At 32.2% G+C, this 17278-nt stretch overlaps 1 protein-coding gene across 10 annotated transcripts in view; it reads left to right on the forward strand.

Moving 5' to 3' along the window:
* Positions 1-17278, forward strand: part of LOC147064815 (superoxide dismutase [Cu-Zn]-like) — a 71180-nt gene that overhangs the window by 26521 nt on the left and 27381 nt on the right. For 3 of the 10 annotated variants that reach the window (XM_085958095.1, XM_085958098.1, XM_085958092.1), the window contains exon 1: positions 15042-15072. The exons of the other annotated variants lie outside the window; for them this stretch is intronic. The gene's annotated coding sequence lies outside the window, so the exon portion shown is untranslated. Of the gene's footprint in view, positions 1-15041; positions 15073-17278 lie in introns of those variants that run through there. 10 annotated transcript variants of the gene reach the window in all.

Below are 17278 nucleotides of genomic sequence, written 5' to 3' on the forward strand. Positions count from 1 at the left end.
AGTTTCTGCAAGATGGGTGCCGCGTTTGCTCACAGTCGACAATAAACGCAATAGGGTGGTGGCCTCTAAAGCCCTGTTGTCGCTCATGCAACGCAATCCGGATGAATTTTTTCGTCGCTTTGTGACTGTAGATGAAACATGGATACACCATTATACTCCCGAGACGAAAGAACAGTCAAAGCAGTGGATTGCGAAAGGCGAACCATGTCCAAAGAAGGCGAAAACCGTAAAATCAGCTGGTAAGGTTATGGCTACTGTATTTTGGGATGCACGTGAAATTATTTTCGTTGACTATTTGGAAAAAGGAAAAACAATAACAGGGGATTATTATGCATCTTTATTGGACCAGCTAAAAAACAAAATTGAAGAAAAACGGCCTCATTTAAACAGGAAAAAAATCCTCTTTCATCAGGACAATGCCCGTGTTCACACATGTTTACGATCAATGGCTAAAATTGAAGAATTGAAGTTCGAATTGGTCGACCACCCACCGTATTCGCCAGATTTAGCCCCCAGTGACTTTTTCCTTTTCCCAAACTTAAAAAAATGGCTAAGTGGACAACGTTTTTTTTCAAATGAAGAAGTCATCGATCGGACAAATGCTTATTTTGAGGACCTTCCGAAAACTTATTTTTCTGACGGTTTAAAAAAAATTGAGAAACGTCTAACCAAGTGTATTGAGCTCCAAGGAGATTATGTTGAGAAATAAAAAAAAAATACAAAAATAAAAACTGTTTTAATGCTTTTTTCTAAGGAATTATTGACCCACCCTCGTATTATCACCGATTTTGATAAATACAGCAATTCAAATGACAGAAAGGAGTAGAATCAGGCATGGGAGGCCTTTATCCAGCAATAGATGGGTTCAGGTCAATGATGATAAGGACGATAGAAATAGGTATAATATAGTAGTAGAATCAGGTTGCGGAACTCTTCATCCAGCAGTGAATTGATCCTGGTTGATGATGATGACGATATGAATATGTAGATAAATGTAATATCACCGATTTTGATAAATACAGAAATTCATATCACAGAAAGGAGTAGAATCAGGCTAAGGAGGTTTTTAAGTAGTGGATTGGTTTAGGTCGATGATGATGATGATGACGATATGAATATGTAAATAAATATAATATCACCGATTTTGATAAATACAGAAATTCATATGACAGAAAAGAGTAGAATCAGGCTAGCGAGGTCTTTATTAAGCAGTGGATTGTTTCAGGTCGATGATGATGATGATGATAATGATGATAATGACGATATTAATATGTAAATAAATATAATATCACCGATTTTGATAAATACAGCAATTCATATGACAGAAAAGAGTAGAATCAAGCTAGGGAGGTCTTTATTAAGCAGTGGATTGGTTTAGGTCGATGATGATGATGATGACGATATGAATATGTAGATAAATATAATATCACCGATTTTGATAAATACAGCAATTCATATGACAGAAAGGAGTAGAATCTGGCTAGGGAGGTCTTTATTAAGCAGTGGATTGGTTCAGGTCAATGATGATGATAATGATAATGACCATATGAATATGTAGATAAATATAATATCACCGATTTTGATAAATACAGCAATGCATATGACAGAAAGGAGTAGAATCAGGCTAAGGAGGTCTTTAAGTAGTGGATTGGTTCAGGTCAATGATGATGATGATGACGATATGAATATGTAAATAAATATAATATCACCGATTTTGATAAATACAGAAATTCATATGACAGAAAGGAGTAGAATCTGGCTAGGGAGGTCTTTATTAAGCAGTGGATTGGTTCAGGTCGATGATGATGATGATGACGATATGAATATGTAGATAAGTATAATATCACCGATTTTGATAAATACAGAAATTCATATGACAGAAAGGAGGAGAATTAGGCTAAGGGGGTCTTTATTAAGCAGTGGATTGGTTCAGGTATATGATAATGATGATGATGATGATGATGATGATGATGATGATGATGATGATGATGATGATGATGACGATATGAATGTGTAGATACATATAATATCACAGATTTTGATAAATACATACATTCATATGACAAAAGGAGTAGAATCAGGCTAGGGAGGTCTTTATTAAGCAGTGGATGGATCCTGGTTGATGATGATGATGACGATATGAATATGTTTTTAAATATAATATCACCGATTTTGATAAATACAGCAATTCATATGACAGAAAGGAGTAGAACCGGGCTAGGGAGGCCATTATCTAGCAGTGGATTGGTTCAGGTCGATGATATAAGAATGATAGAAATAGGTATAATATCACAAATTCGTTAAAGCGATAGTAGTAGAATCAGGTTGCGGAACCCTTCATCCAGTAGTGGATTGATCCTAGTTGATGATGATGATTATGATGACGATATGAATATGTAGATAAATAACATTAGAAATTCAATACTGTCAAGAATACAATCAACGTAGAGAGGCCTTCATCCAGCAGTGGATTTATTGAGGCTCGTGATAATAATGGCATTATATATAGATAGGTAGATAATAATATTATATCACTGATTTTGATAAATATAACAATTCATGTGTAAGTAAGGAGTAGAATAAGGCTGAGGAGGCCTTCATACAGCAGTGTATAGGTCAAGATTGATGATGATAGGGACGAAAAAAATAGGTAGATATTATACAATATCACACATTTTGATAACTATAACAATTCGTATTAATTTCTTTCATTGTTTGCAATGGCAACTTTTTTAGTATGGAAATTAGTAGCCTAGGTAATTATTTAATAAAAAAGGATTGAGTGAACAGCCACAAAGTATTTAAAAAAAATCAAATTTCGAATATCACGTTATCTATGAAATGGCCGTCAGTGGCGTACCCCGCTGTCATAAGATTATTATACGTAGTAAATTGTATCAGGATTATGGTTTTTTCACTGGAAAAAAGTGCGCCAATGCCTACATTACGATATTTGAATAAAAATAATCGAATCCGTTTGTCAAATAAAGGATTAGAAGGTCTTAAGCGACGAAGACGTCATTCTGACAGGCGTGGACAGTAAATATGGCGATCGTATACGGTGTGTAAGAAAATATCGGATATAAACGTCACGTACCTGTAAAATCATGGAAAATTTCTGAAATGTGTTCAATTCAATCGGTAGATGAATCGGTAGCGCACATTTCGAAGTGAAGATGTAAAAATAACAATAAAATGTCGCTTAAATGAGCCGTTAGTGAATTTTCCAAAATCTCTTAGGATAATAATATATAGGAGATTATGAAACAATAAACAGCCATTAAAACAGAACTGTGTTTATTTATCAAATATGTACCTATATACAATTAAAGTTAGTAGTTGGACATCATACCTACCAAATTAAAATACCAAACAACCACAAATGGTGATCCCGACGTAAAGACAACTACAATAATTATGACTATGTGGAAATGTGATTTTATTTGCGAAATTTCCTATATTAAATTATATATCAGAATATGTAATAAAATAATTTTGTAGTATCTGTATATAAGTACAATATATATCGGAAGCTTTGATGTTTTTTTCTATCGTCTGAAATGTTTACTTAGGCACATGAAAGATATCACGGCATTTTATAAAAATACTGCGTTGTTATTTAGTTGGTTAAAATAAGTATATCCGCTCTCTCTACATAATAATATATGAATAATAGTATATAAATATGAGTAATAATAATACGAATAATACCTACTTAACTGTTGAATCGATCTGAGCAATTTCCTTCCCTTTCTTTGTTAATTTCAGAATATTCCCAATGATAATCAATGTCCTGCGCAATATTAACATATTATCAATTTAGTTTATCTACTAACTGACAAAGTTACGTATAGAAAGTAATAACAATTTATTTTTATTATGTTTTATAAATCTTACAGTTTACACACTGTGTCAATGGTTAAATTATTTTATGTACATCCTGCCATCGAAAAACGTTAGCCAACACAGGTTACACAATTAATATTTCCGCCGACATGTGAAATTTATTAATTCCTTACTACTGCATACGATAGTATTATGCGTTTTAGTCGGTTATTATACCTAATATTAATATATATTGCATCTTCGAATCTATTTCAAATGTCTATACAATGTTCTTTATAAGGAGAATATATTCCAAACGACTGGCCCGCACCGGTCACATGCGCATGGTGTGCATTGCACGAGGGCGGCCGAGTTTTGGGGGCTATCGTCATTTTTTTTCATTTCAAGTTAATTACCCAAGGCCCACTGTAGTCAGGCCGTGACACGAAACTGCAAAATTCGACGGTAGTGCTAGTTAAGTACTTACCGATTAAAAATTTCACAAGTCGCCACCTTTCGCAAAGATAATATCATCACAGCTGACCGTTTGTACGTAATATGGACAAATTTTATACTGCCTTAAAACTATAATAATGAAAATGCACTGAATTTAAGAATCAAGTTATTTTTTTTAAATATGGTAGTTGTTTGTTTTAGGGATTTTGCCCGAGGTTGGCCGTTTCCCTTCGGACGGGCCTGTCAAATGGTGATTAACTAAGCACTAGGTATACATACAATTTGTGGAAGAGATACGTTTATGTTCCGCAGCAGTTTCTTATACAATACGTTTTTTTTTATTAAATAGTACCGTGTGGTTTTGGAATATTATTATTATGTAATATTAGGTATTTCATCTTATTTGGCACTTCACTGGTTTGTATACTTACTAAACACATGCAAAATAATAAATATTCATGATACGTAATCTCCAGACATTATGAATTTGGCCTCCGTCACACAATGTTTTGTCGGAATACATAAAATGTTATTTCTCGGAACCGAAACGGGTAAATATCTTTGTTTTGGTGTTGTAAGTTGTAAGTTATATAGTACCTTGTGAAAATTTTTGAAATAATGCAATAATATTATGGTGAAGATTTAAGATTTATAATATTTTGTCATACTTGTGAATGTACATAATTTACCCTGTCATTCTTGCTAATCTTTATGATGACTGATTGTACGTCTTCCCAACAGTAAAACCAACATGCCTTTGATGATGCCAATTTTGAGAGTAATGTCTGTGTTTAACTAAATTGCATCGCATATCAATATATTACACTAACGGAGGGTGAATTCAGCAGTGGCGAAGGATGTGGGTAGGGTGTTGTAGGGTGCATAAATAATGCACGTTAAAATTTTTCAATCAAACTTATTTGTTTTCATTGAGATAAGATTACAATGTGTAGATAGTATTTGTTGGTGTATGTGCAACGAAAACAAATAAATACGAAAGAAAAAGTGTGCACTATTTTTGTCGGATCGCCCATAGCATCTAATTTTCTACCTTTTACTTTACTTTTCATACTGTTTTTGTGATACTTACTGCATAATATTTATTTCTTCTTTACACTGTTTCTTTGTTTTAAAATGTCATGTTATGAACGTCTTAAATTTGTAATTTATAATGTTCACGGTATGTAATTTAAACTGTTATGGTTTGGTTGAAGCAGGGTTTAATTGAATTTAAAAAAAACTAACCAGCACCATCTGAAAATTCTATTCTTAGTTCAGTGAAAACAAATATGTATGACTGACAGAGTGTAGTGTGCACTATTTATGTCGAATCTTAATCGCATACCTACCTACCTTCACCCCTCGCCACTGGTGAATTGTGATTTAAGTTGTTTTATAATTTCTTAAAATAGGGTTTTTTTAATACATCAACTAAGGGTCTCCACCATTATCGGTTTTCTCAGGGTTATAAGGAAATTAAAAAAAATATGGATTCAATATTTAATTTGGTCGTTCATTTTTTTAACATTTATTTTGTTAAATGAACTTTTGTAGCCATTAGTTGTTATTTATTAAAATTATTAGTTATCATTTTTATACGGTAAGCAGGTTAATGTCCAAAACACCAAACCACTATCATCACTGTAGTGTATTTTACTTGTATAACACGTTTTGCTTTCAACATAAATATAAAATTCTTGTTAAAAGTTGACGTCTTAAATTACTATTTAATATGTCTGTGATGTGAAGTTATAATAAACGAAATAATTTTTTTTCGTTCACAACATATGGGCTGATATTATGTGCTTGAAGGTTTGAGAAGTGACTCGTCACTCAGACAAGCGTTATTATTCCTCAAATTAAGCCCATCGTTAGAACTCATGGTTCCTCGGCCTCCAATATAAGAGAGGTAAAATGCTCACTAATTTAATAGCATTTAAAATTATGGATCAGCTAACGAATAAACAAATGCATGCACTATATTAAATTATAATGTAGTTGCTCTTGTAATATTCAAAATGTCGAAGTCGTGCACTCTGCATAACCCATTGAGATTATCTATTTTTTTCGCGTGCAATGATTCCATTTAAAGAATGATTTATGTGACGATATTGTCAAAATCAACACTTATTTATGAAAGTAAATTCTCTTTGTCTCAAACTGGAAATCATTTGTACACCAAGAAATACTAAATGGATTCATATTATACCTATTACTAAAACTTTTGTAAGTGTTCAAATGCCATAGTTGACTAGAAAGTGTTGGTGCCTAAACGTATATTACATACTATTTAATAATAATTAACCTTCCGATCGTGGAACTATATAACATCGAATGGATTGTATTACGTAGGTACATCCGCTAGCTAACAACCATTTCAAATAATCATTTATACTTTTTTTATTTATAGCGTAAATGTGTACCAATGTATAATACATTATATACAATTTAAATTCATTATGTGGGTACCCAAATTTTCACAAGTTTCTTGTCATTTGGTGGAGTGTATTCATTTTTAGTTTCCAATATTATGCAAATTTGTTAGGTACCTACATACTTACTTATTATATTATTTATTTATTAATACACCAAGAATCTTGTATTGTTATACACACCATTATATAATTAAAATTATAACATGTTACTAGATAACAATAGTTATGTTGTCACAATTTTTGTGCTTCTTTAAACTGAGATATCGATACTTTCGAAGCGAGCTGCTTCATTGAAAACAGGCAATGCTTTTAAAAGTTGTAGTAAGTATTTGTATTTCTTCTACTTATTGTTGCTTCACTGACTATTACTTAATTACATTTGCTACTCGATTAAATAGGCAGTATTCGCCAATGTTGTCTACAAAAACATCTTGACAGGTAGACTCTGTAGTTCAGTTACACGTATATCGTTAATATTTATATGCTGCCGCCATACGAGTGAATGAATTGTAAATTAAGTGTTCATTAGGATGAGAATTTTTTAAATGGTTTAACTGTGGCATTGACTTTTACTATTGCTTCATGGTGATGGTAGTCTCTATGTCGGATTATAATATCCTGCTTCCAATATTCCATACGATAGAATCAATGACAGTAAATCCATTACCATTGATAGGTACTTTTATTAATCTATGAAAAAAAAACTAAAACATCGTGACAGTAAATTTATTGTTGTAACTAAATCGCTCCACAATAATAAAATTAAATGCCATAGGAATGGTTAATTTTTTTTGATAATATCATCCATCAAAAAACCGGTTGCTTTAATTTAAATTAAAAATAAACTATGAATGTATTTAATGCCTAGTGAATAATATACCATCATGACGCACAGATTTAAAAAGATCGTGAAGACAAAAAAAAAAATGAAATTTCAACAGATTTGGTTTTGTCGATATTATGTAAATGTTTTCTTGATAATATTTATTATTACCTATGTACGTATAGTAATAAGTTCATAAATATGCAGAGTGACTGGCATTTAGATATACCTAACTACATTTACACGTGATAATACAGGTAATTTGTTTTAAAAAGTACTAGATAATATTAAAAAAAATGTAATTCGTAATTATTTTTACTTGCCGTTGTACCTAATAGTAGAGAGATATATTATACATTAACATTACACTATATTTTTAAAGATGTAAGTAAACTATCAATAATTCGTGGTGGAAAGACACTTTTCTACTTATTTAAATAGGCGAATACTCATCCATGGCAGACTGCAAAACCACCGCCCAGAATCTTTATCCTGAGTCGGTCACATAGCCTCTTCAATATATTATATTACATGTTATATGTATTATACGTGAACATACATTGTAATACTTCATATGACGAAGGGACGAAGGCTTCCCCATGCTCTCTCCGCTCTTCTTGGTCTCTAATTCTTCGCAAGCCACGTACATTCACCAATCTTTTTATTTTAGGGCGTTCTTGTGGTCGTTTAGTACTTCACAGTGGTACTGTATTGCAGTATTGTCCAGCTTTTGCCCATTCGCCGAGTGACATGTGCAGCCCCCATATCTAGGTACATGATATTGGTTTTTTTGTGGTCTTTCCGCGTTATGCCCAACATGCATATTTCCATGCCACGTTGTGCTACTCATAATTTTCTCTTACATTAAGAGTCCATGTTTCACATGCATATGTGAGCACTAGATAATATTATATATTAGATGTATCTATAGTCTAAGATATATTACATATAATTCATAACGATCATGACAAACGGTAGTAAGTGTCATATTCAAACAAACGTAATAAGATATTGTTTTCTATAAAATATATAAACCACAAAAAATTTAAAAAATATAAGTAGGTACCTATTCCAATTATGAGATTGCAATGGGTACATTTGCTTCAGTATTTTATAAAATTTTGTGTGTTTTCTTTGAAAAAAAAATACAATACTTACATAAAAATCCGGCTAGCTAAAAAGCTTATATTTTGTTATAGGTACTGTATAATAATATGGAATATACAATGCCAAACTGGTTTTCTAATGCACATATTATCACATGCATCTGATGGACTTATATAAAAGACTTTAGGCCCCGTGACTTTCAAAAAACATAGGGAAATAAAATTTATTTTCATGTTCATTTTATCGTTTATTGAAGCCGTAAAACATTAAGTAAAATATTTCGTCTGTCGGTTATACTAGTAACAACTAATAATCTTTAAGAGACCAGTTATTATTAGCTAATTCGATGTTTTTTAATTAATCATGCATCATCATTCATCACAATACGACATAAGACTTTTTAAAAATCGAGTTTGTGAGTATTTATAACATACTAGCAAATCTTACCAGGTGGGAGTGCCACCTCTCAACATTCCCATACGTATTCTCCATGTGTCCCTCCCTCTTATACGTTTACGTATATGTTCTCTCTGATTGTCTTTGTTCTGGTGATTCAGACTCATTTGTCTGTTGCTACTGCATCAACCAGGCGAAATCTTTGTAGAGTCTCCTTGTATATGTTGCCTAAGGTGACAGTAGGTTACAGCATCCTTCTTTCACCTGTCACGACCCAGCATTGGCGCATAGGGCAAGCATAAGTTTGCGGCACTTCAATCGATCCATCGCCAACTTTTGCGCGTAGATCGCTTGTGTAGCACCGCTGCAGGGTGAGGGAGGGCCGACCATGACGACGGAACCCATGAGGCTGTGCCACAATGGTACGAAGTGTCGCACTATTTGGCAGCATCCGGAACACATGTCCCAGGCGCGTAAAACGTCTCTTCGTGATTACCTCAATCACCGAAGGCTGCTGTGTCTGCTCACGAACTCGTGTGTATGTAACGCGGTCGTACCAAAGTACACCTAAGGTTCAGCAGAGACATCGATTCTCAAAGCTCAAAAGCCGAGACCCTTGAAGCTTAGTAAGATGCCATGTCTCACAGCCATACAGGAACACAGGTAGCACGCACGTGTTGAGCAAACGACATTTGGTCCTCTTTGGACTTTTGGAATGCAGATCCGCCATACCTATGCGGATTCCAGCATCTTATCCCTATTATAATTATTACCATTAAATCTCTTGGACAATACACTAATTTCTTGATATTATAATCATTCGATATGCAATTACTGCACTGTATGGATCTGTAAAAGTACGAGTATTGTGAGAGTATATTCACGACCCGATTAGAAGAAACGATTCCTCTGATTTTTCAAATTTATAATTTGCGTTTATACATGTATAATACGTCTTTTCCCTGACACGCTTTCTCTTAAACATTTTCACATGTTTTCTTTCATGCGTTACAGATAATTCTACATAATACATGCATACTGTCGCGGCCATAATGAATAAATAACATATTATTTATGCATCTGTGAGTGTTCTGAAAGAATTATTTTGTTGGATTTGTAAATGTCTTTAGGTACCGTGAGACACTTGTTCGAATTACGACACCGGACACACTATTATACTAAAGAATTTTGTAAATTGAAAACAGTTGTGATTGTGATATTTATTTGGTAAAAATACATAAATTGTGTATTCAATTTTATATTGTAAAAAAAATAGTAGTACCTACCGTTTGTATTGTATTTTCAAAAGAAAGTGACTACTACCTATGAGTTAGTTTTAAGGCTATACTTCAGCTGGGGCACGGTCTAAAACGATTGTGACTACGCGACGCGAAGATTGTGCAAACGACGCGTGCAGAACAAAACATAATTTGTCATAAAAATTCAACATGCGTCCATTTAATGTTATGTTTATTGTTCTATTAGTAATAATAATAATATATTCATTGTCAATTTTTTTCTTTTTCAACTAAATGGGTAATGTTTTTTAGTCATCTTTACACGATTTAAGAATTAATTCCTCCGACGCCATCACAAAACAAATTGACGTGTTCACAGCTCGACTATCGCTCTCCGATTGGCAGTGAGTCCGAAATTTCGTCGCACCTATAGTTGAAAATTATTTGCTGTTTCACTGAAGTTTGCTCGTAAGATAGCTAAGCTTTCTCCAAGGCAGCGAAAAAAAATAGTGCTTTTCTGAAATATCGTTGTTCAAACGTGTTTTTCTTACAATGTTTAATTATAAATGGTATTTTTCTAATGACATTAAAATCTATTGAGAAGCTAATATAACAGTGATTTTATGAAAAATAAACGAATTATTCATTAAAGCCCCCCTATTCAGTTTTTTGGTACTTAGTGCCTATTTTATTTCGTGTATTCAATTATTGTCTCGTTGAAGTTGAAATAACACAAAAACGCACTTTTCTTCAAGTACTTATCAGAATGTGAATACAATTTAGATTTAAGATTATCCTTATATAAATCAATTCGTATCTAATTAAGTAGAACATTTTCACTTTATTTCGAGATAATTATTCAAAAACAAATAATTTTCAAACAGACGGCTTGTATTAAACTCACCGTTTTAAATGGTGTAAATTGGTTTTCGCGTGAAGTGGAAAATACCTCGAATTCGTTGACAAGATATCCACAGAAGCGAATTCTCGTCGAAGTCGGGGGAGCCTTACTGGCAGCACTGATGTGAAAATCCCATCCAGTAGAAAAAAATATTTTAAACAAAATTTACCTACCTATTTAAAATAGTCAATGACACGAAACATAACATTTCACAATTATTATTAGGTGATTATTATTTTGTGAAAAAAACTTTATTGATAGCTACCTACGTTAAATATTATTGATACAATTGCTCTACTGCCCTATTGTGATACTGTTGCCCATGTTCATTGTTCGCGAAAGAAAGATTTACAAGCTACATGGAACTGTTCTGGCGTAAGTGATTTAAATAATTTGTCAAAGCTGCGGCGAACCATGCGACTACCTAAAAAACATTTATATTCACCGTTGACATATTTTTGGGCATATGTTACGTGTGTTGGTTTAGGAAAATACATAGTTTAAATTTATCACTTAATTTTATACAAAATATATCGATCAGTGTGTACCTATCCATCAGTAGTAATGTCGTATTATCTTCTTATTTCCTGTAAGTTTGACTGACAAATAGTGTGCATTTTTTTCTGATCACAGCCTAACTCTTTCCAAAAGTCACCCTTTGCCACTGATATATTAATATTAATCAACTACTACGTACACTCAGAGTACCTACCTAACTATATTTGAAACTACAATAAAATAATCATGATTCTGCCTATACTTAAATGAATATGGTAAGAATATTATTTTGTGTTATGACTTATGCATATATCTACATTGATCAGAATAATAATACTTACTTTAAAATTATTTTTCTTGGTAAAGATTGTCTACGCAAAAACGGGCACTCCCCTCACGTATATTATTATGTGTAAAATCGAGAGCAAGTTTTGTAAGAGTTCGCGTCTTGAATATTTTAAACGCTCATACATGAGCAAATTTTATAAATATTTTCCTTGTTGCAGTGTACTCTAGCCTTTTTTCCTAATGTTTATTTTTATTTTGTTCTTCAGTATGTATGTTTCACAATACGTTAGCTAGAACATTATGATGTAACATTAATCATATTTTTTTAATACGTAGTATATATCGGGCATATCTAATTACTACACTCTTACATTGTCATTCTACAACTTGAAGAAACTTGACGGGGGACAATCTATTTTAACTTAATTATCTTCTTTGGGTACTCATTGTTTAAGTATTATCGTACTGTGAAATGAGGATACTGCGAGACGGTGTGGAGAAACTGCGTCTCATTCTAAAGGGCGGGGATTCAAATCTTCTCTTTCGCTCACTTCGGCGACGGTTCTTGAATGATGCAATATCATCATCTTAATATCCAATTGTTTTGTTCTAGTATGCCAAACTTCAAGTAGGCTATGATCTAGTATAAAACAAGCAGTAATCTACCACACTATTCAATTCAAACAAACGTATATTTGGCCAAGGACAATTAAACCATACCATTATGCCTTTCATCATTACAAGGAAATACTAAATTTTTCATTAGTCGTGATAATGATACGTTTTGGTGTTTAGGTACTCATTGTCAAACTATTCACCTATTCTGCAAAGAGCCTACTGCGCGACGGTTTAAAGCGTGGTGATTCGCATCTTCTCGTTCTCTCACTTCTCATGCAGATTGTGGTTGATGCAATGTGAATCAAGTGACACAACGAAGTCATGAACGCTTCTTCCTGATTATTTTGAAAACGAATTTCACGTAAGCTGATATCTACATAAAAATAGGAATGGTTTATATTTCCCCTTCAAAATTACAATGAAATCATATAATAATATTACAACTGAATACACATTTTTTTTACATTTACACGACTCAGTTCTTATGAGTCTATGGTATGATAGACCAAAATCCAACCCTTTTTGACATTTAAAAAACCTTTTTGTATAAATAGTTGTTGGCAATGTCCTTCTAAGTAAACAAAGTCGGGCCTGGTCATTATTAAATTATGTGAATTGAATACCATAATAATATTATGTTATCGACCGTGTTTAGGAAAAAGGGCGTAACCCTCACAGAATTTTTTTTACAGGAGAGGCAAAAAACATTTTTTGAGTGATTTTAGTTTAATATTTTTTTTTAAATAGGCACAGACATTGGGTGCATGATGATTAGGCGGCCACAGACGGACAGTTCTCGTAACAGGTTGAACATGGCACAGACAATAACTGTTCAATAACTGTACGTTAGTGGCCACACCACAGATCAGTTTAACTACCCCATTTAAATCTGTCGAACTGTCAACAGACGTGCCCATATACGTACAGTTATTGTCTGTGGCAGAGCAAGTGTCAAAAACTATGGAGGTTATGTTCGCGGAGATAGTACACAGGGGTATTGTTTAAATTAGTTTTAGGTAGGGTATACTTAAACGATATTGATACTCGAATAATTTTACTTTGAATTTATTATGGTTATAATTGTTTTTATTAGAAACAAATTGACATAAAATACACACCTATGACGTTGGTAAAATAAAACATGATTTCGCTAGTGGATTGTGTATTTTATCGATTCACTGAAACAATATTATACACATTCGTGTAAATATAAAATATAATCTTTTCTTTTGAATAAATTATTCCCTTTAAAAGTAAGAAAACGGTAATATTTATAAAGGTATTGATTTTATATACAATAAGCCACAAAATTATATTTACATCAATCATCAGTATAATAATTAATTACTATGATATTATTAAAATATATACTTAAATTTTATTTAGATTTACCGACATTGTCATTCACAATTAGGTATAATAATTTATGTTGTGAACGTCTTAAATTAATAATTTGTAATATTCACCACATACAATAAATAAAATTAGTCTATATTTTCACAATAACTTAATATTTATAATGTTCTCTAAAATTTTAACATTTATATTATATTGTATAAAATAATATGTTTACAAAAATAACTATTACTTTGTTTTACTCTCGTAAAAATAAATAAAATATAATATTTGCGATCTCCGCGTACATAATATTATTATATTTTTTAATAATAAATGAATTTGTATTTTATAACAAGCAACACCAGCCGTAGTTGTATCGCGCGGTATATTCTACTTTACGTTACCGACATCTAATGTCACTCGAGAACTTTCGGCTAGTTGAAATTCCAACAGTTTTACAAAAACACGGGAGTGGGGGGTCGCTGGCAGTTTGAACATGGCACACATCTGAAAGGTCGAAAAGTGTCCGTCTATGGGCGCAGCAGATTATCTACCAAAGATAACTGTATGGTTATTAACTGGCATGTTCAACCTGTTACGAGAACTGTCCGTCTGTGGCCGGCAATTGATGATTTGGTGTAATATATTTTCGATCTAATAATAATTAAAGAATATATTGGAGAAAAATCATTAAAATTGAGGATAAATGCTTTTTTCCATAAATTAAAAATTAATTAATCTCAATTAAAGCCTGAATTTAGATAATAATTCGGCATTTGCGGCTTACTTCCTTTTTATAGAACGGGTTACGCCCTTTTTTCTAAACACAGTCGTTATGTTTTCGTTTAAATAATATTTTTTGAAATTGTAATTTTCACATAAATAGTTCATCCTGTTATTATATTGATGGTGGTTGACAATTATTGATTTTATATCTTTCAAAATCCAACAAGTCCGTTTGAAAATCGGTTGGTGTGTGATCGACAAATAATCAGGTTTACGTATCACTTCGTCGGCAGTATTACGAATAAAATAATGTACGGTGGGTATTTCTGAGGCACCCGGCACCACTTCTCACTCCTTCGCTATTAAATTGGACGATTCATCTTTCGTTTGTCAGTCACTCATTGGATACAGAACTTGTACAAGGTAAGAGAGTGATCAGATCATCTCGAGATCAAAACAATATTTAAAAAAAAAACCAGTTTTATTCTTTCGAGTGTTTACGTAACAATTACTTAGTGGTAAAGTTGTTCTATTAAATTGTGTGTGACATTACACAAATGTTAAATTTACTGAATAATATACAATAATATTTTTCTAATCGGTTTATTCGTGCACGAAGGTCAAACTTATTATGTTTATTAAGTCAATGTTTACTTTATAGGAGCGTTTTATTTATAAATTAATATAAAAAAGGTGCATTTCGTCTTTTAACTGTTGAAACCTCCGATGTGACAATGTTGTCAAAAGGTTTTTTTATTTGCTGTTAATTTATATTAGACTGTATAGTTTAGTAAAACCGTCAATGTTCTGTAATAAATCCTGTATCAAAAATATCGTCGTTGAACTGTTGAAACCACCGATGTAACATTTTTTTTCACCAAATTTAAATATCCGAGCGTAATACCTCCAATATACATAATCACCACATCGAAGGTATTACAATCACTCAATTATGACGAGCCCCGTTTAACTTATTATTTAGTATGTATATAATTCAAGTCATTTAAAGCCTAACAAAAAAGAATATAAGTCTACCTTAAATTTTGTGACATTGGAGGTTCTAACAGCTCAACGAAGATGTATTGGTGTTATTACCGTCCAATTCACATTATCCAATGGAAAATCAATGTCATTGTCGAATCAGAAGTGCATTGGTATGACCGCGTCACAAACGACCGAGTTCCTGATCAGGCGTATCAGTCATTCGGATGAGATTTGAAAGCAATTCGAACAAAATTGAAAATGTTTGAAACGTAGTTACATAATTATATTCTGATATGATATATTCCTAGAGTGAATTTAAAAGAATGAAAAAAAAAAACAAATGAATTTCGTAGTGTAAGACAAATGCAGAAATGTTAGATTTTTGATAGATTATGAAGATATGATTTTCTCCGCGATATACGAAATAACATCTAAGATAATAATTGTATCAATTGGTCCCAAAATTTACTGAATTCTATTGTTTATAATATATTATGTCATTATTAAAATATGTAAAAATAAAATTAGGCACCTACCTACCTAAAATTGCCACTTCGAAGCGAAATAACTTAATACACATATTTTTTTAAATAATACAGCAACGATTGCTTGAATATCATGATATATAACAGATTCGGCATGTATCATTCACGATATTGTCACAATATATAAAATATTTTAAATACCCTATTTATTATAGATTTAAAAAATGATTGTGTGGAATGGGGAATTTTAAATTACTACAAATGATAACCCAAGTGATTATTTTCTTTTGTTTACTGAAGCAACAGTTTTATAATAAATAGTATATACATAACAAGTTGTATAACAATTAAGATATACTTGTCAATAATGGAATAGCTATCTAGAAGAGTGTTTTTCAACCTTTCTGAGTTGGCGCCACCTTTAAAATTAATTAGGATTTCAAGATAAAACAGTTTCGCTTGAGATAATAGCACATTCGCCCATACAGTTTTAGAAACAAACATTGAGTTATCCACACTGGTTAGGAAAGACACACTTTTTTCACCTGCGGGCCAGTAAATATTTAGAAATATTTCGCGGAACGTTAACGCTGAACAAAACTATTATTGATAATACTATTTTGTTTAATAGGATTAGGATTAGCAATGTCCCCCCAGATTCACTCAGCGCCAGCTTTGTATAATAGCTTTGTATAAATGGTTCCATGACAAAACGGAAGAGAGACAAAACAGACCAAGACAAAACAGAACATGACAAAACAGAAAATGACAAAACAGAACAGTGACAAAACAGAACAACGACGTAACTATGACCTTTCAGTAAAAATATAAATTTAATATTGAAATTGTCCTATCTCTATTATGTTGATAGATTTTTAATAGCACAGATTTTCAATACGCCATAATAAATCAAATTATATAGCTTAATTATATCTCATATTAATCAATGTAATATGTTCAAAATGATTGGGTGTCTAGGTACAACGAAATAATGACCTAACGCTAACCTAACCTAAATAGATTCCACAAAAATTAATGTTTCATTTTTGTTTCGTCATGTTCTGTTTGGTCACTGTTCTGTTAATGTCAAGTTACAAATTATTAATATTATATCAGGGCATATTTGGACATGGATAAAGCAAATAATCAAATTCATTAGG

Source organism: Rhyacophila brunnea, unplaced genomic scaffold (genome assembly GCF_057557595.1).
Source record: "Rhyacophila brunnea isolate RB1 unplaced genomic scaffold, BYU_Rbru_1.0 scaffold_7, whole genome shotgun sequence".
NCBI classification, from domain to species: Eukaryota; Metazoa; Arthropoda; class Insecta; order Trichoptera; family Rhyacophilidae; genus Rhyacophila; species Rhyacophila brunnea.